The sequence below is a fragment of the Periplaneta americana genome, chromosome 14 (genome assembly GCF_040183065.1).
Source record: "Periplaneta americana isolate PAMFEO1 chromosome 14, P.americana_PAMFEO1_priV1, whole genome shotgun sequence".
Lineage (NCBI taxonomy): Eukaryota > Metazoa > Arthropoda > Insecta > Blattodea > Blattidae > Periplaneta > Periplaneta americana.
In genome coordinates this window covers 67,412,855-67,435,626 of record NC_091130.1, presented here as the reverse complement: position 1 = coordinate 67,435,626, position 22,772 = coordinate 67,412,855, and the positions used below count along the sequence as shown (strand labels likewise).

The 22,772-nt window shown below is 33.6% G+C and overlaps 1 long non-coding RNA gene across 1 annotated transcript in view; it reads right to left on the bottom strand.

The window, feature by feature from the left end:
* Positions 1–22,772, bottom strand: part of LOC138713401 (uncharacterized) — a 207,000-nt gene that overhangs the window by 83,388 nt on the left and 100,840 nt on the right. The window lies entirely within an intron of this gene.

The window sequence follows — 22,772 nt, the reverse complement described above, 5'->3', positions numbered from 1 at the left end:
CCCGAGTTTCGAGAAAAGTTAACATTAGGAATAATATAATAAAGGTAAATGATCGGAGTAAAATCTGCTGTGGATTAGATAACATTGAAACAGTTAAGATGGTATGGTTATGTAAAAAGAATGCAAGAAGGCTGGATGCTAGAAAGTGGATATGTCATAAGAAGCATAAGAGAGGAAAGGCTATAACAACTTGGAAGGGTAATGTTCAAATAGCGATGAAAATATTAAATGTAGACGAGGACCAGTATAACATTAGACAAGAATGGAAAAGGACTATTGGAAGACATATTACACATTAAAAAGCTGATTTTATAATTATGTATATTCTTCATTCTTATCTGCAGCGACATGACTGGAGTGATGTTACAAGAGGATGTGATGATGCACTCTCTGAGTTGCTTGGAATTCATTGGCTAATACACAATATCTTTTAGGTAGCTCCACAAGAAAAAGTCTAATGTAGTTATATCTAGTGACCATACTGACCAACCTACTAGTCCATTCCATCTGATCCACTATTTCGGGAATGTAATATCAAAGTTGTTTCTCACATGGCGGCTTGAGTGCGGTGTCGATCTGTGTTGATAACACATGCTGGGTCTCATTTGCAGCAGCACGTCATCCAATAGCGTCAGTAGCACTTTCTGCAGTGAGTATTAGGTGGTTATCTGGTATACCAACCCATACATTAAAGTCCCATACAGACTCCTGCATCCAATGAGTGTTCACATCACTCTGGTAATGCATGATGTGATGATTGACATTGCTGGTGTTGTGCAATCGAGCTTCGTCTAGCCATGAAATGGGAATGATAGTTTACTTGTGGGCATAGAGTCCACCTAGTGAATGTTAATTGCCATCCATGTACTTGGTTATGCATCTCCAGATGTAGCTGTACGTGGTATGGGAAGAGTCTTCCATGCAGTATTCTACATGCTAAAGCCTGGCTATTTCCTTCATACTAGTATGAGGATGGTCGATGACAGAATTGATCACATGCCTTGAACAGCAACAGACCAATTTGCTATGACTGAGGCATCCTACACAGTGCACCTATCACAAGAGCTGATTTGCAACTCATGTAAAAATGTGATTCATAGAAAACTTCCTCTGCTGGTAAAGATGATACACTTGACAGAATCAAGACATTTCTGTTAGCATACATCATTGTGCTTTGATGATTCACCTGTTTTACGGTAAAGATAGGCTTAAAAAATGTTCCATATACCAGAATTCTGATGTAGAATAGTATGATTCGCCAATGTTTTCACTCTAAGACATTCTTGAAAATGTATAGCAGTGGTTGCCAAACACCACAAAATTTGACGTAATAGAAATGCAACCCGCACACCACTATCTCAGGGAGAGGAGTGGAGTGGGTATCTCCTCAGGTAATGCAGTGAATAACAGTGCAGAGACGGACTGTGACCAAAAAAACGAAAGCAGTATAATATTCTTCTACTATTAACTATATATACTTTTTTCCATGTTAATTTTTTATCCTCCTATTAATTATTTTTGTATTATTAATAAAATAAATTAATTTTCTTATTTACCATAGAAAGAGCGTGTACTTTACATCGGCAGATATTTGAAATTAGAAAAACGTACCAGGCTGGTCAAGAAGTTGTAAATTACACTACATACTTCAAAAAAACGTTGAAGTATTTTACTCCAATTAAGACATAGAAGCCGATATTTTTTATTGTTTATTTATTAATGAAATATTCAAATTAGACTCATACGTAGAAAAAACATGGAAGTATTTTACACTGATTAAGACATAGAAGCCGATATTTTTTATTGTTTATTTATTAAAGAAATATTCAAATTACATTACATACGTCAAAAAAAAGTCGATGTATTTTACCCCGATTAAGACATAGAAGCCGTACTTTTTATTGTTACTTTATTATTCAAGTTACTGGTAAGGGCATGGTAGTCTTCATAACAAGAAAAATAATGACAACGTACATTGTTCTTTTATACTTTATAAGTATCTCTTATTTTTGCCATCTGGACAAAATAAATACTTTTCCTTCCATGCCCCTTAAAATTAAGTTTTTACTTACTGTTTTCGAAAAGACATCGAAACATATTATCCTACACACCTGTAACATTGCATGCGTACATCCGCTGCTGATAAATGTCTTTACTTATATCGAAGTGATGGCTGTAAACAGAGGGTGGGGATATGATGTCATGGTTACGCTTGAGTAGAGACAGGGGCATGTATCGCGACACAGCTTTTGGCTATCACTGATGTATAGAGATGAATCAAACCCTTTTGGTAACAGAATTTTATGATTTTAACCCGCGATATCTGGAGTAAAGACCAATTAATGTGATACCTTTATGCTAGGAGAATGGAATGGAATTTTCGGAGAGGGACACTATGACCCAGCACTGCGACCTTTCACAATCTATTGCACTAACCCTCAAGCTTGGCACATTCCCAAACCCACACCAGTTGACTACACTAAGGTTCACTGCATACCCAAGTTTCGAGCAGGCCACCCCACTCGTCCCTAGGCCAGCCCCCTCTGTATTGCCAGCTGACTTTCAGGGAATGTTATCGAATAATGACGAAATGGAGAAATGGTGACGGAATGATGTAGATGCCTAATATGGAGATACAGGAGAACCCCGAGAAAAACCAATGAAATTTTTCAATGAAAAATCCCAGGCCTGACCAGGACAGGCCTGCTTGACAGGCTGGAGGTCTGACCGCTCAGCCATCGCAGGTTTATGCTAGAAGAACACAATGGTAGACAGAACTAAGTGGCATGATCAAACTATAGACACAGTGGAGCAATGTATTTGGAATTGACTGTAAAATGGTAGGTGTGCATAACTTCACAATCCACTGTATCAGTTGATTCACCTAGGTTATGAATCTTGAATTGTAAATGATTATTATGCTTACATAGCATACTAATTTTTATATTTAATTCATTGTGTTACAACGTGTATACTATATTCTGCCATAATGCTTGGAATATGTTCATATTTGTGTGTAATATATACCGTAATATTTTTATTGTAGTTGAATTTAAAATTCAACCTAGAAATTTTTGTAGGATTTTGTGTTTTATGTAACTTTAAAGAACATATAATTGAACATAATGTTTTTGAAAAATGTCCTTGTTTTTAATTAGTATGTTGTTATTTTTATTTCTTAATCGAAATTGAAACGTAAAAAAAATCGTGGTATAAATTGTTAAAAAAATTGGGAAGTTATTTATGCATAAAATGGAGAATTTGTTTTTAGATTACATTATATATATATATATATATATATATATATATATATATATATATATATATAAACTAGTTAAAAGTATGCCATAACGTTAAGAGTTTTGGTTTCTATTTAAATAAGTTCTTTAAATATGTAAATGTTTATGAAGATATAACAACATAATGCTTCATCTTATGGGATATATTGTAACTGTCGAGTTAATTTTTCCAGAGAATGCAGGCTCTAAATGGGTAGACATTCTGTATTTGGGTTGAAAAAATTTTGTAATTGGGTTTAAAAAAAAAAATTGTATTTAGGTTGAAAAAAGTTCTGGTGGGTAGGCCTATTTCTTATGTCCTGTAGTAGGAGGATACAAGTGAATGCCGCAAACTTGCTATTGCTAGAACTATCTAAACTATTCGCTTTTTATTGTCATCTTCAACATTATTGTAACAAGAAATTAATGTCACTGCTTTTCATTCGTTCCCTACATCTATTCCCGGTCGGGGCAAGTTACCTGGTTGAGGTTTTTTCCGGGGTTTTCCCTCAACCCAGTATGAGCAAATGCTGGGTAACTTTCGGTGTTGGACCTCAGACTCATTTCACCGGCATTATCACCTTCATCTCATTCAGACGCTAAATAACCAAAGATGTTGATAAAGCGTCGTAAAATAACCTACTAACCTACATCTAAGATTTACATTACAACTGCCGCATATCTAAATTTTTTATTGATTTATAATACTGGTGTTAACATGTTATCATGAAATCTCCAGTCTTTTGTATTACTTAATTAAGAGTAACTTCTTGTGCTCATGCTGATTACCCATTTACAGCTTTCGTTATTACTCTGTTAAATCATATTTATAATCCATTCAAGAGTGTGACATTTGGACTAAATTAATTAAATGCATTGTTCAATATTTCAGTCTTCTGCCAAATTATTTTAATTTAATACACATTTCTCTGGCTTTCTTTCTTGCTGCTTCTGACAAGAAGTGTGCAGCCTAAGGTAGCATTGAAACAAACTCATATGTTTTAAGATATATACCACATTTCAAACATTTACAGAGAGAGTCTGCTGTACCAAACTTAAGTCAGTGGATTCAGTTTTTAATCGTGACTTCTGAAACATTTATTTCATTAGTGAATTGAATTTCCTTTTCGGAAGATGAATTGAAATTGCAGTGAGAGTTTGCTATTAAATGTAATGTAATAATTTTATATTTCACTTTTGAATTAGATCGTTATTATTGTTTTATCAGCAATTTATTTATTTACATGATTGTGTGTTTATTCAGGAAATTTTGAAGTAAATAAGTATTAAATCGTAATTGGATAAATCATATATGAATTGTTGCTAAGAAATTATGTAATGTATCTTTTCCTTTCTTTCATTAGTTACAATTACGTATAAATACAATTTCTATATTATAATCTCAGAATTTTAAACCATTATAAATTATCATTTTCTGTTTTCAGAATTGCGTATTGGACTCATGCCATATACCCAATGCACACTTCTGTATTTTATCTCTGATTGCGGTTCTGACTTATAAGTCTATTCTCAGGCAGTACATCTCACTTGACAATATGTGTCGGAAGAAGAACAATAATTGTTGCATACATCTTAAGTCTGATTAGTGAAATATGTTACTAGTCACTGATGTATGCAATGGAGGGAAAAGGAACTAGCCAACCTACTCCTTTATCTCCTGGCTTAGTTGCCTCATGAATGGTGCCTTATTGGCTTCATTTATGAGGTTCCATCCATTATTTGGACTGTTGACTAAAGACACTCGTGTATTATCATTTTTGAAAACACATTTGAAATTACTTTTGTTTTCGAAGCGACAGAATTGATAGAATGATCTTCATAATATTATGATGTTCGGTTTTAGCCTCATCATACAATGACTTTATTGAAAGCAATTAGTAAAACTGAGAAATTAATTTAATTCGGTGAAAATTATTCTAACATATTCTTCTATTACAGGATGTATATATACCGGTAATCTTATATAATAGCAAACTTTTACCAAATGGTATTGTTTTCATTTAATTATTAAAAATATTACTGTACGAATTATGGATATCGTGGTAATGCAGCTAAAGTCAGAAGTTTGTCATCTTCAGTTGTTTTAAATACTTATAATCAATTGTCATGTGCTCATTATTTTTTTCAAATGGCAATATTGTAGGTTTGAACTAATGTGATTTTTAGTTAAATTTGGAAACGAAATTATTGTGGAATATTATTTTCAGTTACATTATCACTATTTTTAAACATAGTAAGTAGATTATTATGTTAATTGCTTGAAGGCTATACAGTGTTGTAAAAATGAATGCACCCAAGCAATATTCCATTCTCTTTTGCAATAAGCGAATTGCCTTATGTAGAGTATACTTTGTATGTTTTACATTAATTCGAGAAATTTTATTCCAATGAAGACAGTTTTATTGTCAGTGTTACTGTCTTTTACACGTACCTTGTCAACTTAAAAATGTTTTGGTTATTTCTTTATTCCATATTTCTATTTTCACTGTGATGTGTAAGTTAGATGGATGTATTGTTTGTAACACTTTGTCTTTAGTTTCCAAACACTCTGCTACCTCTTTTATCATACTTTACACTGCCTTCGCAACATTCTTATTTTGATTATACTTGTTGAGTCATTAAGCTCTGAACTGACATAATTGAAATCATCATCATTTAATTTTGAAGTTAATTGAGGGGAAGCTGAAAAGTTTTGTACACGAGGTCATAACTTATGAATGGTTTCGAGTTACTGCTTAGAACACCACCTTACATATGACACTCGTATATTTGTTTTCCATTATAATTGTCGACATTTTCAATATATTCTGCCAACATGACGTGTCTAGTGTCTTCATTCTAACAATGAAAAATTCATGCATTTGATGTCTAAAACTGTCGTGAAGGATTGGCTCAAGGAACAGAGTCAAATGTATTCGTTTGAGATCATACTTCAGTACTGTAAAAAAGTAGAGTCCGAACTGTATGGAGGACGTGAGAAGACTTCAGATTGTCTGCTTTGTAGTTTCCACAGTGAGTCTGGAAGTTCGTTATTTTACATTGTTATGATGAAGTACATTTTAGTCACAGCGACTCTGAATGTGACAAATGTGCCTTTTCTTCTTCTCCAAGGTTTTAATGTGCCATTGTTGATAGGTGTGATCACATACCCATAATATGTCTTCCTGAACTGAATACATTCTTCAGATCTGCTGTGCCAAGATCTAAATCTTTCTCTTCCTCTATTAATGGCTTGCATTAGATCTGCCCACAAAATTCACCATAAACATTTCAACTGTGAAGGATAAAATTTTCGTCTGGAAGAAAATTCAATGATGCGTTGTTTGTAACCATTGACATGTCATTAGTAGATAACTCCGTATTTACTCTCACTAATCAGCATCCATTTGAGCTGGACTGGTGCATTTAACAGATTACACGCAATAATTTGAGGCATATAATGTGCATGCACAGAGCTCGTCACATCCTTTCTTTTCAAAGATTGTGACTTCAGTGCAAAATTTTAGCTACCCCTCGTCCATTTATTAGTAAGCAAGTTTCTGGTGCAAAGTGAGCATTAACGGAATAGTTAATGTTTAGTGTCCTTGTTTTGGGAAATTACTCTATAGAAATTTTAAATTAGTATTAAAACATGTATTTTCAGTTCCCTTGTGTATTTGAAAAAAAAAAAAAAAATTGCATGTGTGTGAGTGCATATGTGCATGTGCATCACATCTTATTCCTCTTCTGAATTCTAGTTTTTAAGTGAAAGTTTTTGTAAAATGATACTTCAACATCTTAGGCTGTCATCTCAAAATCTGCAAAATAAAGCTTTGATATCTTTAGTTTCATTCGAGAACTAAGTGAATTGATGTTTTGGATAAGAAATATATATTTCTGAAAAATTGGCTTTGCAAGATTTTCTTGTTTGCTTGTGGAATAGTAAGAGCTACATTTAAGCCATATCTTATTTGTAATCAAATGAGTTATGATAAAAGGTGCATTCAAAAGCTTTGGAATGTGCTGAATGAGAAGGAAATTATTTATTCGTGCATCCTAATGTATTGAATGTTGTTCCTTCTGCAATCCTATTTTTTTTTTTTTGGTCTATTTATTCCTGTCTTCAAATTGCGTCTCTGTTTTCAATGGTGAAAATAAGAAAATATCACAGTGGGATGTCAGGTGGTAGAGATATGGAGAATGGCGATCATTTTGTTTTTGGTCAGGAAATAGTAAAGGCCGTTTTCGTCTGATATTTTTCAGAAAATATCTCCAAAAATCTTATTATGAAGTTATTGTTAATTAACAGAGTTTACAGAATAAATTTCTGATTAAAAATTCCCTTTGAATTAAAAACTGAAAAAAGCATGCTCTTTGAAGTTGTGGCAAACAGTGAAGCTATTTTGTGTTTGTTTGTTGAGTGAATTTTGTTGCAATGCATATCATGATGTACAAAATATCTGGAAGAATGTGATGGATAGAATTGTGAGATATTCTGATTATGTCAGCAGTGTTGACAGTTGTTTTTCGTCAATAATAGTAAATTTGTTGCACATTTTTTACGTTCTCGTTAATATTTGATTATGGACAACACTCATCTTCAATTGATGTCCATTTTTAAAGTGTGAATACCATTAAGGACATTCATTGGCTTCGTCTCCAGAAGCCTCAGTAAACATTTCATGGATTTTTTGTGTTTAAAGCAAAATTTCACATACACACACTACTCGCTAAAATGATTTCTTTTTGCAATGACAGGAAATTGCAACTGGACAATGACAATGCATTGAATAAGAATTCACAGAGCAAAAATTATGTGCTTTATCACCGCAAATTTTGGCAGAGAAAAATAAAACTAAACAAAGATATTGTGCATCATAGCTTTTGTGTGACAAGTGATTGCAGCTAATTCCAAAACTCTTTGACTGCACCTCTTAAACATCCAGTGCTTCTTATACACCGGGGACAGAACATCTAGAAGCTTGGAGACGGTTACTGTTAAGCGGTCCGACCACCCCCTCCCCCACACTAGTAAGTATGGTACCATTCATCTGCAAAACATTTTCTGAACAGAAGTTATTATATAGTGAGAGCGCAGCTGGATCAGTGAAAGTAAGTGGTCAACGTTTTCAGTTTGTAGTGCAACGAACAATTCTGCTGTGTGTGGGTTTTTCTGTAGTGATGTCACTGAAGCCTCTAGTTGTTCTGTCCCCGGTGTACCATAAGTGTTTGTGTGTACCGAGCTTGATGGAAATAAGGAAAGTATTTGTAAAGTATTTACTACGCATTTATGAGTACATGTCAGAGAAACACAATTCAGAATTATATTTGGCATTTTGTAGTAAAGCAACATAAAGAAGAAAACGAACGTGGGAGAAGTGCAAAAAAATCACATTATGTGAGGGGAGGAAAATATTAGATTTTATACATATTTTCACTTTTCTATAATTTCATGTATAAATTACTGTTAAAATGTAATTGAGCCAATTATTTATACGTCATTACATGTTAATTGCTCTCTATTATTTTTAAGTAATTTAAGTATTATTTTCTTTCTTGTATAAACTCATTTGGCTCATCCAGACACTGAAGCTCACGAACACATAATGCATGTGCACACCCTTTATGAATTCATCTTTTGGTTTTGTGAAGTAAAGGGACAGACAGTTAATTCTGTATGACTCTTGTGTGAACTGCCCCAGGTATAGGAACAGAGAACTTTATTTTTGTAAGGTATAAGGTTTTTCATGGAGTGCTACTAATAAGAAGTGATAGTTGATGGCTTCATATGCTATAAGATTACACTACCTTGTGGTTTTAGAAAATTAGTCTTTAGTAAAAAAATAAATACATCTAATTTTTATGTTTGAAAAAAAAAAAAACATTTTTAGACGGAGATGTCAACTCCACATTATTCCCCATCTGCCTTCATGTGATAGAAAATTATACATGGGATGATTTTTTAGTAGTGGCAACTATGCTGCAGCGATGCCGTGCAAAGGAGCCAGGCAATATTGTTTATACCACAGGTTGCTTACATGCCTCCCCTCCCTTAGAGCTAATGAACTCGTCTCCCCCCTTCATGTCTGTTTACAGTGACAACAATAAGATGAGCAGTTGTGAGCAAGTGGTCACAGAATACAGTCACAATGTTTTCGAAGGAGGAACAGAGAAACTGGTTAAAAATTCAATGTGCTGCAGGTCACACGGCATGATAGTGTCATCAAGGACCGCAAGAGGCTTGTGGTGCAGTTGCGTTACCTTACCGAATGGTAGCAAGGTGGGTTAGAGCCTTCAGACAAGGAAGTGAAAGTGTGTTGGGCATGCCTCGATCTGGTCACCCACCAGTAAATGACGAACATGTACAGACTGTGTCCACATTAGTGGAGACGGTTCGGAATATAATGATAGCGCAAGATACAGGATTGGTACCTTCGACTTTGCTTCACATCCTGAAGAACTGCTTGAAAATGCGGAAAATTGCCTTAAAATGGTTCCACATGATTTAATGGACATGCAGAAATGGCAGTGATATGATGCTTCTCATGCACTCTGAGCATGAAAGAGAGGTCTTCCTATAGCGTATCATTACAATTGATGAGACCTGGGTCAGATATGAACCTCAGCTGTAACACCAATCGGATGAGTGGCGTCATCATGGGTTACCATGAAAACCAACAGTTCGGCAGATCCCCACCAATACGATTGATGGTGTGATCTTGAAGCATATTGTTCCCTCAAGGCAGAATGTTAATGCGGGATATTACTGTTCGTTTTTGCGAAACAATCTGTGAGCAGCTCTGAGAAGAAAACGGCGACACTTTATGGATAACCCATCCATCATTCTGCATGACAATGCTAGGGCACATACAGCAGGAGTTGTGTCTGAATTGTTTTAATCGCTGGAGCTGGGAAGTGTTCTATCATCTGTCATATTCTCCAGATTTAAATCCCTACGACTTCGATCTAATCCCTAGAAGGCCTCACTTCGCGGGATTCGCTACCGAATAGTTGAAGATGTTTTACAGCCAATCGACCACTCTATTTGCACCATCAACAGATTAGGCAGTCCCAATGAGATCCAGTGGCTTCTGCATTGCTGGGAACACGTATGCAACACTGGTGACTAAATCGAAGGCTTGTAAAACTTACAACTATGTAAGTATGCTATGTATTGAGAAAATAAATAGTTGCCAGAACTAAAAAATCAACCTATGTATGTATTATATGAAATGTCTCTTTATTTTGCAAACAGAAATATAGAGAAATTATGCTTTACAGATTTGAATTGAAATAATACAGAATCTGAGAAAGAATTACTGAGGGAAAGGGATGTGGGATAGGTGGGATGTTTTGGTAAAAGATGCTGTGAAATGACTATGTTAAAAGGGAAATGAAAGCCAACAGCAAGAAATAAAGAAATAGGGAATGAAGATGCTTGAGGAGGTAATACTCATCTTAGGTTGCAGTGCCATACAAAGAATCAGAAGCAAATAATAGTGATAGGAATTGTGATCATTTATTGATTCATGTACTACTGCCACATAAATGTACTACATTAAGTTAATTTCTTTAAAATAAATGCCCGAAATTAGATTATATTTCCACAGTTACAGTTTATATATGAATGCAATATGGTCTAGAATTGCATATACTTTTATAAAATTTAAAGACAGGTAGCAGATTTTATACTGATATTGAGATAATGAATACTAATTAAATTTAATTTTATTTAGAGTGTTATGTAATTTATAAAGATGTTTTTAGTATACTCGTACAGTAGAACACAACACCGAAACTACTGTAATAATAAGACCTACCTATCATTTTATATAAACTACTATTTTATAAGACCGACTTTTCTTTTATGGTCTTTATGTAACTATGAAACGTTTTTATAGTACTTCTTTTTTTATTGAGAATACTCGATAAGTATTAGTATGTTTCTTACAGGTTGACATCTCTATTAGTGAGTAACAACTTTCCATTTAAGCTCAAAAATATTTTTGTGTTTTGTTTATGTTAAATTTATAGTTTATCAAATTACTTCAAAACCATTAGAGGATTTTTAAATGTGTAACCTGTAATATGTTAATAGATATTAAGTTTAAGGAATGCATGTTCATTTCCAGTAATTTTCTGATATGTTCAAATTATTGTATCACAATCGAGAAAATAGGCATATTCAGTTGGCCAAATGTGACGAAAGACGTGTATATTTCATCTCTACATTCTTCTGCTAAGTTGCATCTACACGGTTCAATTTTATGCATTCAAGCAATGAATGCAAGATTGATATTTAATATATACAGGGTGATTCACGAGGAGTTACCACCACTTAGAGTTTATTTCCGAAGACATTCTGAGCAAAAGATGTCATATAAACATGTGTCCTAATCTCAATATTTTCAGTTACACAAATTAAAATTATTAAAAAACATCTTTTTCTGTACTTTTAAGGGTAAAAGAATATTAAAAACAGAGAGTGGACTATTCAGAAGTATAATTTCTTTAATTGGCTAGTATTCTGAAGTTAAAAGTGTGTTGTCAATTGCTTTGTACAGATATTGTTTTTTAATTTTTAACTAAAAATTACATCATTCTTAAGCACTTGTCACAACAATTGTCATAAAACATACAAATTTAGGAACTTGATTCTTTACAGTTTAATTATGCACCCTAATGTACAGTCTTAAAGAATTTACAAGAGTGGCGTGATTTGTAACAGTTGTTGTGATAAGTGCGTAAGAAAAATGTAATTTTGTAGTTAAAAGTCGAAAAAAAAAATATCTGTAGGAAACAACTACGGAATTCACAACAGATTTTTAGCTTCAGAATACTAGCCAATTAAAGAAATGATACTTCTGAATAGTTCATTTTTACCCGTAATATTCTTTTACTCTTAAAACTAAACAATAATGGTATTTTACAAACAACTTCGAATTAGTGGAACTCTGAAAATATTCAAAATAGGATCATGTTTATAGGACTTTTTTGCTCAAAATGTCTTTGGAAATATACTCTGTAAGTGGCGGTAACTCCTCGTGAATTACCCTGTATATATATATGTAGTGAAGATGACGTTCAAAATGGCGCACTATGTAGAGACAAAATCTTCATGCATCTTGGCGTTTTAAACTTGATTTTTTCAATATTCTTCCCAGATTGCATGTGTATGCGCATGAAAAATTGAACTGTGTAAATGCAGCTTTATATGTTCGAAATCACATCAAGAAATTGTATGTTGCAGTAGCATTAAATAACAGATTAAATATAGTGCAAAGTGTAAATATTCAGTTGTGTAAATTTTGCGTCACTGTTGTATGAAAATGGATCATGATAGTAAAATTGTATTTGCAGAGTCTTGCAATGAATTTTTTTTTTCTTATTTCAGAAAATCGTAGTTTTGAACGGTATCTTATATTAAAGTCATACACTTTGCATTTTTGTCATCTTAAGTATGTTTTATTTTACAGTACTACCAAAATTTAATCATCTTTTACCTGAGTGTTTGCTTTTATGCGTCTTCTCATTTTGAAAGATGAAATCGGGTACCGTAGTGTAGTTATCATTTTTTACTTATAGATACGTAACTTTCTTGAGATTCCAAATATTCCCTTTATATTTAGGAACCCCTTGGAGGAAAGAAAACTAGCTTACAATAATGCGTTACAAGGCTAAGATTTAAAAAGTGAAATTTTTGGCCCATTCTCCTACAGAATATATTAGCATGTTATTTTCGTCACAAAATTTTTACTATTCTCTCAACCTATTTTTTTTTTTTTTTTGTAAAAAAAATTCTATCATATGTAGTTCAGTCAAATTAAAAAAAAAGAAGACAGGTAAAAAATTGTAGATTTTTTATGTCTAGGACTTGTGATTACATTCTGTTCATGTCTTAGTTCTGTAGGTGAAATAAGAAGAAAAGAGGGCTCTTACTGATCAGTGATTATGAATAATCTATAAAATAAAAAAAATGTTTCCCCTGTTTTGCAGCCAGTGCTGTAAGACAGGTACGTACTCTCATTTTACAAGGAAACTAGATAACAGCAGAACCCCGGTATACACTTTCCTTGTGTCGTGCTTTGCAACAGTGGGGAGAGTGTTCTGTTACTACCAGCAAATCAAGACATTTAGCAACTACAGAATAAAATATGTTCACGAATTTATATTATTATTAAAAATATATGTATACAGGTTTATTACTCACTATTTATTTTAGGTACTGTTGAAAATGGCCTTCCGCAGTAAGAGATGTCTCACATCGTTTAAACAAATTATTTGCCATTTTCTGTAATTTCACTTAAGAGTAATAGACTGTATTGCAGGTGTTATTTCGGCCTTCAGTTCTTCTATAGTACAGGGATTATTTCGGTAAATTTTGCCCTTTATGTTTCCCCAAAGATAATAATCACAGTGAGGTCTGTTGATCTATGGGGCCATAAACCTGTACTAATTACTCAGTCATAAAAAACCGCGCCTGAATATCCCCAAATTTATCTTCAGTTAAAACATGTCTTTTCTGCTTCCTCTGTAGCCTATATACAAAATGAAAATGTTGTACGCCACTTTTTCATCAACTTCGAAACACAAGATTTTATAGGAATGCTAGAGTCAGGATATTTACGAGCAAATCTCTGAACGCACCTTCTATAGTTTTCTTTTTCCACGTAACGTTCCACCAAATGAATTCGCTGTACAACTGTATACTTCATTTCCAATTGATTACTTAGTATACAAGCAGCAGTCACACGTTCCGGTACAGTTCTCAGAAGCAACTAACTGCTGGGATGTTTTGTAGAACTGGCTTCCCATGCTGCAGTCGAGAGAACAGGAAGTTGGCTGGTGACAGAATGATGCGAAGTTTCCTTGTAAAATGAGAACAATGTACTACTGGCTAACCACATGACCTGCATTTATTCCAGATTTTCAGAATTGGAACGTGGATAGTACATACTATGTTGATCCTTTGTAATTTCTCATATTCCTTATAGGAGTTACAATGCATGTAATATTTTATTTACATCTGTAATAGGAAACATTCAGAGCTTTGGAATAGTAAACAGGGATTAATATATGTTTGAATTTAATGTTATCTCGGAGAATCTTCTTTCTATAATCTTATTATTACCTCTTTAATATTTTGTCACAGACGCAAGATTGGCAATAAGTCTAAAGTATAGAAATGAAAAATCATTCATTTAACAATCAGTAATTCTGTCAGAATGTGAAATTATAAAAGATACAGGAAGGAAGCAAACATTTGAGTAAAAATATTGAGCCCTTATGCTAGTAACTGCAAGCAATGTTCTATTAATGCATAAAATAAATTTTCGAAAGAAAGTATTGCTGGAAATTCTCCAAAAGGAACCATAGTCAATAGAAATTGTACATCATTATCGTCATCAACATCGAACAAATATCGGGTCCTCATTGACCTGTTAGTCGGCCTGGTTGGCGCAGTTGGTATAGTGCCTTCTATGCCCGAGTTTGCGGGTTCAATCCCGGGCCAGGTTGATGGCATTTAAGTGTGCTTAAATGCGACAGGCTCATTTCAGTAGATTTACTGGCATGTAAAAGAGCTCCTGCGGGAGAAAATTCCGGCACACTGGCGATGCTGATATAACCTCGGCAGTTGTGAGCGTCGTTAAATAAAACACATTTTTTGGACCTGTTATGGTCTCACACCATTTTTACATTGTCTTCCTAAATTTATTTTGTCTCTTGGAATATATCTCTCGAGTGCAGTGTGAGTTTTGGTGAAGTTTGACAGTGATATAGGCTCAGGTTTCTTTTTTTTTTCTTTCGTCATCACATCACCACCATCATCAGCACTACAGTCATCATCATCATCATCATCATCCTCACCATTAGTTCTGCAGCACGATTTGAGCCTTTCTCTCAGAAACATCTTCCGGGCTTCCCTATTTTTGGAAAGCATCCTTTAATTAAAATCCGTCTATGAGTACTATTTGGTGGACAAGGATTCAGGCATACCAAGTTTTCTAAGATCTTCCAAGACTCACTTCAAGTGCAAGTCCTTTAATCGTTAACCTTTTTCAGATTTCCATGTTGCCAATAATTGATTCATCTGGTCTCATTTTCTTTGAATTGTCTTACAGGAAGAGGTAGCTAACATCATGTCCAACCACTGAGCGATCCCAAGAGAACAATATTTTTCTGTCATGGTTTTCTTCCTTAGCTGATAGGTCTCAGTTATAAGGTCAAGAACTTGTAAGGTCATGTATGTGATGGACTTGGTGGGAATTAATGGCATTTTTCGAGCTTTCAATTAGTACACAACCACCAGCAAGCTGCGTGTCCTTGAAGCCACTTACTACTCATTTGATCCCCCCCCCCACTATCATCTTTATGGTTACCAATCTCATATTATCAAAAAAATTGTCGACATTTAAAACCCTGCATGTGGCAAATAAGAAAAAAAGAAATATAGCAATAATGCCAACATAATATGAAAACACTACTAGTAATATTAATCTGGATAGGCAAAACAAATACAGTGTTGCAAGATGATAAATGAGTACACAGTGTATGGTAAAAAAACGGAACTGAGGAAAACAGCAACAGCTTAAAGATTCGGGTATAAACAATATATTTTTCTTCCATTATTGTCCCAAAATCACATTCACTTACCTAATCACATCAGCTCTTTGCACAGGGTTGGAGGTGTCATAGTAGACAAAGCGCAGTGAGTGATGGCTACCTTAGTCTCTGTCACGAATCCATAGTACATATCTGATTTCTCAAAGGATTTATTGTACTTGTGTTAGCATCTAATATTATACTACAATTTACATCACAAACAGTGATTATAAACTCATTTCTCTCCATGACCGTTAATAAACTAAACCCTTCCTGTGTTTATAATGTGGGCAGGCAACAAGTATATTGTATATTATAAAAACTTCGCTATACTTCAGAATTTTCTTTCGTCAGAAACGTTTATTCTGGACTATTTGAGACTAAGAATTATGAATGATTGCTATGATAAATTAATACAATGAAGAATGAGAGATGCAATACAAGTTAACATTGTTAAATGAATCTTTTTCCGGAATTATACAAGTTGAATTATATATTCGCAAAAATAATGGAAGTGGTAACAATAGATAAAATTTTCACTCTATACTAAATTCTTATATTTTACTTGGTTATTTAACGACTCTGTATCAACTGCGAGGTTATTTAGCATCGATGAAATTGGTGATAGCGAGATATGTGGCGAGATGAGCCAAGGATTCGCCATAGATTACTTGACATTTGTCTTATGGTTGGGAAAAACCTCGGAAAAACCCAACCAGGTAATCAGCTCAAGTGGGAATCGGACCCATGCCCTAGTGCAACTCCGGATCAATAGGCAAGCGCCTTAGCTGGTGACCTAAATTCTTATAGAAAAGTTATCTTCTCTGGGAAACATGAGTAGGACATGTACCCTTAAAGAACTACCAGTAATTGCTTCTAATTCACTGTCTTCTCTTGCTCGCCAAAAATAATTGCATTTATTTTATATAAATGTCTTGTTTGATTACATTTTTTGTACCTTTCAGGTGTTAATTTACTTTTCATTCATTTTTATTTCATTGGAAGACTTTGACTGGCTTTGTTTACTTGAGGTATTTTCAGATTATTGTTCATATGAACTGTTTCTGTTACTTTGCACCGTGTCACTCATAATCCCTTAATCATGTTTATTTGTAGTAGGCCTACACTTGTATTTGTGTAATACAATATTTTCATAAATCCAGAAGACATGTATTTTAGTATCTCTAAATACACTTTTAACTTTAATAATCCTAGTAGTTAACCAAAATTTACGCAAAACAGTAACAAAAGAATATAGCTTTAATAAGTTAAACTGAAGTGCAACAATACTGGATTTTCATATATAAAACGCCATGATGAACATGGAGTCATTGAAGTGTGTGTGTATATATATATATATTTTTTGTTTCACTCCGTTCAGTTAAAGTACAAAGCTTTTGAGTTTGAAGCCATACCAGCCATTCCACTAATGAGCCCAGTATTATCTAGTCATTTGATATAAATTTTAATTGGGCTATAAGATTTGGTAAAAACTGGCTTTGACTACGAAAATAGTTTCGTTATAAACCATGTAAATTAAATGGCAAAATTTAGAAACAGTTTATATTTTAGTGAGAAGTTCTAAGTTTGAAGAAAGAAATGCTGTATAGCTAAGAATAAAACATCTGAAAGTCACCACAGTCTTCCTGCATGTTTGTAAAACACATTTTGTAATGTTCATCTCACAACATAAATTCTCTTTAAATTTATTTTCCTTTCTTGTGGGTAGACATAACATAATTTTTTTAAATCCTAAAAACGTATTCCATATTAAAGACGCAACATTTAAGATAAATTATGCTACTGCATTAATTGAAGTGGTCAAGAAAATTGATTGTGGCTATATATGTATGAGAGATGTGACTCTTCATATAATAGAACTATTATTTGTCGCATGTTAATAGTAATAAGTAGTAGTAATAGAAGTAGTAGTAGCTGTAATGTTTAATAATCCTTATATAAACATGAATTATTTTATAGTAGCTAAATACAAATTATGTGGCGTATCCATCATTGGTGATGAGGAGTTAACTGAGAGAACAAAATATTGGGATATTATGTTTACAGTAAATTATTTACAGATATATATTTTTAAATTATATGTAATGAAAAGTTATGTATTATTGCATGGTAAAATACTATTTAAGTAGAAAACCAACATAAGTGTAGTAATTACTGCATTAAATTGGCAGTAAGGAAAGCAATAATTGTGTATGAGTTTGCTTCTTGACTTTGGTTAGGAATGTCATAAAGCGAAACTCTTTTTTGTAAAAATGTGTAGTACTGATACATTCGAGAGCTTTGCTTATATTTTTCTCTTCCTTGACATTGTTCCAGTTCTAAGAATTTTATTTCACTTAAAGCTACAGATACAGAAACAGGTGTAGATGATATCTTAAAAATTGTCTTGTCATCTAAATGATGTCACTAGTTAAAGACTTCGTCCTTGTAAGTTTATATTCATTATCAAACAACTCTTACATTTGGCTTAAATGGGGCAAGCAATAATGTCTGGTTGTCTAGTGGCTAGAGCCTTGGACTTACAATCCTGTGGACTTGGACCCAATTCCCAGTGTACCCCCAATTTATAACTTGTGTTGTGCAAGCTCGTGGTTCAAGTAACACGGGCTTTCTCTGGGAGCTCCAATTCCCCTGTGGCATCCCAACAAATCATCATCATCTCATAAGTGTAATGCAGATCAGCCTCCTATAGCACACCCTGGGCATTGACTTTGGTAAATTGGTCTACACAACTGGCTTCATATGGATGAATGACGAACAGTACAGTATGATTATTTAGTCCTGACAATCGCCGGAGATATGCACCTGGGTCAGGCGAGTCCATTTAGTTACACTAAGGGGTGTTGGGGTTAACTACTCGCTTGCCTTCGGAGTGATCGGATGTCATACGTGTGATAGAGCTGTATGTTTCCAGTACAGTTAAGCTGTACTGCATTCCTTTACCGACCGCTCGCCCTTATCTCTACTCCAGAGCTCTCCCCACTACTTCTATTACTTCCTCTCTTTCACGTCGCTGAGCTGTCAGGATTAAATAATCGGTCTGTAAGTATCTCTCATTAGTTTAAAAAAAAAGTCTTTTAATTCAGGAGATTTCTTGATTGGGAATATTTTTTGTTATAAATATGTCTAAACGCATTATGTTTCAAAGTTGATGACTGTAATTTTTAAACATAGTTAAGACAAAGAAAATAGAACGAAACCTACTTTCGATTGTTTGTTATACACATCCTGTGAAAAACTGCTATTTTGATATTTATGCATATTTTTTTTATTTAATGCAGCAATTATCAGTGCTTATGTTGGTTACACTTTAGTTGAAAATATAAATATATTTTTACATGCTTCTTAAATATTGTTGTAACCGAATATTAAATCATTAATATGATATTGAATTTATCTTTTGTGGAGGTTCCATATTGGCGAAGGGAAAAATATTTAACGAGGTGACTACTTACATGTTAAGATTCAAAACTCGTGCAATTGATGATTATTGTAATGTTTTAAATATTATTTGTCTGCTATGTTATCTAATATATTTGAAACAATTTTGCTCCTTAATGCTCAAATATTCACTGCTGTAAATAGCAGTTGAAAAATACAAAGTAGAGAATAAAACTTAATGAAATGGTCAGAATACTCAAGAGTATATGCATACATAGTGGCATTACTTTTTGCAAATGATGATAAACAACTACAAAAACTAAAATACTGAATATTAAATTGGAGGAAACTATAAAAGACAGACCTTATTATATACAACAGTTACATTACCAGAAGTTTGCTTGGAATTCTATACAGAGCATTCATTTCAAAACTTCCCAGTCTAAATAACTATATAATTTAAATTGAATGTCATTAAACAAAAAACACATAAATTTGGATATTGAAGGGGAAGTTTAAAACCAGTCAAATGCATATTGTTTCATCCCCTCACCTCCATTTTGAAATTTCAAATAACACCCTTATCTTGTGATATTTAAATTTGAAAGAGTATTCAATTGTTTATACACCTCATTCATTTGTTTTCGCATCTTTGTTTTCTATCATCGGCTGGCAACCTGGATTGTTGTTATTGTTGATTAGAACTGAACAGAATAAAACTAAAAGACTATTAAGCATTTAATGTAATAGTTGTGTTTGTGTATTAAATTATTTTAAAAGAGAGAACAGAAATCATCCTTATTGTTTAAACTTAGGAAATTATACAAAATAAACTGTTAGGATGCATCCTATCAACGCCGGCCGTGAAAGCCTACATTCCAAGATTAAAATAAACTGTGTTTTCATTCTACAATCAACTGACAATAATAACAATACAGGTTGCCAGGCAACGATAGAAAACAAAGGATGCAAAAACAAATGAATGAAATGTATGAACAATTGAATACTCTTTCAAATTTAAGTATCACAAGATAGGGGTGCCATTTAAAATTTAAAAGTGGGGGTGGCTGGGGTGAGGGGGTCAAACTTAATATGCAGTTAAGACTGGTTTTAAACTTCCCCCTCAATATCTAAATTGACGTGTTTTTTAATTAAATTCAATTTAAATTATATAGTTATTTAGACTGAGAAGTTTTGAAATGAATGCTCTGTATATGCAGATTTATTAAAATGTTTGTTCAAAATTTCAGAAGTACATGCAGTGCTGCAAACAGAGTAACTTTTCTGTAAGAATTCATGTCCTCCAAATTCAACCTACAACGTTATGGGTCTCAAAGCACTGCCACATCTAATCCACTTTGTGGACCCAGAAATTATTCCTTAGCATTAAAATCATTATTCTTTGTTTTCCTAATTGGTGAGTAATATATTTTCGTAAGAAGACAGTCAGTGCTAGTGAAGATTGTGCTGGTTTGAGTCCTCATGAGGAAAAAAAAATTATCATGAAATTTTGCCCAGTGTGTGGGACTGGTGTCCATCCAGCATTGTGAGAAATTTGGAGAGCTACACTGAATAGCGCAATCTGATTTTGTACCACAGCTACAACACCCGGCATGTGGGGAAATTGTGCTGACCACATGTCACACCTGTACTGGTTGATTGATCATCCACCTCTGCTGAGTCATATCAGACCAGCAGTTGGCTATATGACTTGATCCTTCCTGGGATGTCATGCCACATATTTAATACTAGTAAAGAGTAAATATGTTATTAAAGTAATCCTTAGAAAGACTGTTCTGCATTGTGCTTTAATTACATTTAAATTGGATATTATGCCTGTATTTGATATGGATTCCTTGTATTACATCTGAAAATGTGTGTCAATGCAGAGGGAAAAAGAAAATATTTTACATCTTGATTACACAACTTTTAACACTATATCACTTCGGAAAACGTATTATTTGTCTTTCTTGTGTTAAATTTGATATTACCTTGTTAACATGTTTCAGCCTGCTGTTGGCCATCTTCAGAACTGGTTGTTGCTGGTCTTGGCACCTTTTGTTTTGTTTCCTGTGGGTGTGTGTGTGTGTGTGTGTGTGTAGTGTATAGAATTTCACTCTTTGACTCCACTTTACACTACACAAACACACCCCACAGGAAACAAAACAAAAGGCGCCAAGACCAGCAACAACCAGTTCTGAAGATGGTCAATAGCAGGCTGGAACATGTTAACAAGGTAATATAAAATTTAACACAAGAAAGACAAATAATACGTTTTCCGAAAATATTTTCATACACAATTTTTTATCATTACTCTAAGGAGACATCATGGAAGTAATGAAAGTAACTATAAAGCAATGCCACTGTGTTTATAGTGAAATTGCAGTGCATGAAATTCTCAAGGCAACTCGGAAATAAATATATTTATTAAATTTGTAAAGACAAGACAATTTCGAAATGAAGGTTAAATATTGGTAAGAAATACTGAATTATCTTTGAAATATGTGCAACTATCTGTTTATAGCTATTCTTTCTCCATATTTGAATAAATTATACACGAGTCATCCAAACATTATAAGTGTGATTTTTGGAGGGTGAAGGGTGAATACAATGGCAATGTCAGCTTTTTTTTTTTTTTTTTTTTTTTTTTTTTTTTTTTTTTTTTGAGGCATATGAGTGGGCAGAACTCAGTAAAGGTGAGCAATCCTCCACTATTGAAGACTAATAATTACTAATTTTAACACATACTTGTATAATGAATGAATTAGGGAGTCACTGTCATAACCTCCTGAGTTCTGAGACATTTTTTTGTTTTATTTTTAAAGTTCAACATAATTCTGCACTTCAAAAAAAGTTACTGACATGGGAAAAAATGCTGAAGAAATTCTGCAGGTTGCAGTTAGGGCAGAAATGCAGGTATATTATATTATATTTCGGGTCTCTGCACATACATCTCATATCATAATCATGTATGAAGTAAGTAGTATAGTATACTATACTCTCAGGACTCAGGAGGATAATGGGTAATGCTTCGCTTGGGAAGTAAGTGCTAAAGAAAAGTTGTGAACTAAATATAACCGTAATTAAAGTAATGAGAAAATTGATTTGAAAGTATACTAAAGTTTTAGCTGCACTTCGATGAGCACTAGCCCACTGAAGATGTTCCTCCCAATGCTGAAGCCATCTTTGTGTTAAATGTTCAAATCTAACTTGTGTTCCCAAAACTTACTGAATAGTACGAGATATTCTCTTCACTGACATGTTACTAACAGACTTCTTTTCCAATGGTCATTGTGTGTCCTGTATCAATTTCCCTTCGCATTTCCAGTAAAGTATGTCGAAATTCTTCTCTGACTACAGTGTTTACAAGAGTCTTGCAATGGAAAAGATGGTCCTTAGTTAATAATTTCATGTTTTTCATATAAATTTTGCATGTATTTTTTTCTTTGTTATATAAATAGACTTTTATAGAGGGTTACTGCCACAGTG